The sequence below is a fragment of the Pan troglodytes genome, chromosome 6 (assembly GCF_028858775.2).
Source record: "Pan troglodytes isolate AG18354 chromosome 6, NHGRI_mPanTro3-v2.0_pri, whole genome shotgun sequence".
Classification (NCBI taxonomy): domain Eukaryota; kingdom Metazoa; phylum Chordata; class Mammalia; order Primates; family Hominidae; genus Pan; species Pan troglodytes.
In genome coordinates, this window is record NC_072404.2 from 9,239,427 (window position 1) to 9,242,250 (window position 2,824).

Below are 2,824 nucleotides of genomic sequence, written 5' to 3' on the forward strand. Positions count from 1 at the left end.
CCACTGCAACCAAGACTGACTCTAGCTCGTGGCCGTTCCTTTTGCACTGCACCATCAGGAGCTGAACACATTGCTCCAGCCACAGCCAGGCCGGCTCAGTGCTGGCCAGAAATGCCTGCTTCTGCCCACCATGCAGAAGTGACTCTTGCTGGGGACCACCACCGCACATCGCTGACTCCCCCAGAGCTCACAGGCAGCATCACAGCAGCCTCCGGGCGTTTCTCACATGCGCTGCTATCAAACCATGGCCCCACACCCTGTGTTTCACACAGTGGGGAGCAGATTTATGGAAATGGAACAGGCTTGCAAATACAGATAGCTTCACAAATGACTCAGACAACTTCATGGTTGAGAGACCCGTAATGGCTTATTACGGCAAACTGGGATGTTCTGTTGTGTATTTCTTGTTTTTCCGGCTGACATCAAGATAAATAACTGTGTTGGACTGATGGTTTCTGAGGCCCCTTCCAGCTCTAAAATTTTGTGACTCTTTGTCCTCCCACCAAATGTTCTTTGGTGCCAATGTTGGCCCCAGAATGAAGACAACTGGACCAGGGACAGACTCAATTGTAACGTTCTCTGCAAGGAGAAAGTAGAGGAAAGAGAAAGGAAGGAGAGGGTAGCAAGAGGCAGCATTACTAAAAATTCCAAACACCATTCAGCATGAGTTGGACAAAGTCTGTTCTCCTGCATCTGGGGGAAGACAGTTGCCAGCACCACCCCCACATTAAAACATAACTTACTGGAATTTCCTTACTGTTTATTATAAAGTGAAGTGTATTTATCTTGGGATTTTTAGAAGCAAAGGATAATTTTAAAGAAAAAGACCACCTTCAATTCTATACAGGAATGACCACCATTAATATCTCGGTGCATTTCAGCCGGGCGTGGTGGCTCATGCCTGTAATCCCGGAACTTTGGGAGGCCGAGGTGGGCAGATCAGGAGTTTGAGACCAGCCTGGCAAACATGGTGAAACCCCGTCTCTACTAAAAACACACAAAAATTTAGCCAGGCGTTGTGGCTTGTGCTGTAATCCCAGCTACTCAGGAGGCTGAGGCAGAAGAATTGCTTGAACCCGGGAGGCGGAGGTTGCAGTGAGCTAAGATCATGCCACTGCACTCCAGCCTGGGCGACAGAGTGAGACCAGGTCTCTCTCTCTCTCTCCATGTGTGTGTGTATATATATATGCATTTCCTTCCAATTCTTTTTAAATGTTTATTTATCTTTAGATCAATCTATCCATCTGATATAGTTTGGATCTGTGTCCCCACCCAAATCCCATCTTGAATTGTAAACTCCAGTGTTGCAGGTGTGGCCTGGTGGGAGGTGATTGGATCCTGGGGGTGGGTTTCTCATGAATGGTTTAACACCATCTCTCTTGGTAGTGTCCTCACTATAGTGCGTGACTTCTCGTGAAATCTGGTCATTTAAAAGTGTGTTGCCCCTCCCCCACCCCCTTGCTCCTGATTTCACCATGTGACATGCCTGCTCTCTCTTCACCTTCTGCCATGATTGGAAGCTTCCTGAGGCCTCCCCAGAGGCTGAGCGGATGCCTGTGTTATGCTTCCTTTACAGCCTGAGAACTGTGAGCCAATTCAACCCCTTTTCTTTATAAATTACCCAGTCTCAGGTATTTTATTTATGGCAAGGCAAGAATAGCCTAATACACCATCCAACCCATCAACATATGCCCATGTATTCCAATTTTTGCAAGAGAAAAATGGTATAAATGATTTTCCCAACTAACACTGTCTTCACCATTTTCCCATGCCATTAAAAATTTTTTTTAATTTTTATTTTAAGTTCTGGGGTACATGTGCAGGATGTGCAGGTTTGTTACACAGGTAAACATGTGCCATGGTGGTTTGCTGCAGCTATCAACCTGTCACCTAGGTATTAAGCCCAGCATGCATTAGCTATTTATCCTGATGCTCTCCCTCCCCCGACCCCACTCCTGACAGGCCCCAGTGTGTGTTGTCCCCCTCCCTGTGTCCATGTGTTCTCATTGTTCAGCTCCCACTTACAAAAGAGAACATGTGGTGTTTGGTTTTCTGTTCCTACATTAGTTTGCTGAGGATGATGGCTTCTAGCTCCATCCATGTCCCTGCAAAGGACATGATCTCGTTCCTTTTTGTAGCTGCGTAGTATTCCATGATGTATATGTACCACATTTTCGTTATCCAGTCTATCACTGATGGATATTTGGGTTGATTTTGTCTTTGCTATTGTGAATAGTGTGGTAAAATATTCTTTCAAAATATAAACTATTCAATAGCATTCCATGAAGTTGATAAACTGTAATGTGTCTCATTTTTCAGCTCCCACTTATAAATGAGAGCATGCAGTGTTTGGCTTTCTGTTGCTGCATTAGTTTGCTAAAGATAATGGCTTCCAGCTTCATCCATGTCCCTGCAAAGGACATGATCTCATTCCTCTTTATGGCTGCATAATATTCCATGGTGTATATGCATCTTAGACATTCAGGTTGCTTGTAATTTTTTCCTATTACCACAGTGCAGAGACAACCATTCTTGTACATGGATCTTTGTATTTTCAGTTATTTTAAAGATACATTTGCTGAAATATAATTTGGGGCCAAATAATATGAAATTTCTTAAGACTTTTCATATGTATGTGTCACCCACTTATTCTCCATAATCCCTCTATGCCTCCGCAGTCATGTGCCTCCTTCCTCTAGTAACTTTTCAGAATAATGGAGCAGGTCAACTCTCAGTTTTATGCCCTCATTGAACAAAACCCAGAAGAGTGAAAGGTAAAAATGACATGCAAAATACTAAGTTTCTCTCCAAGGATCCTAGGCCT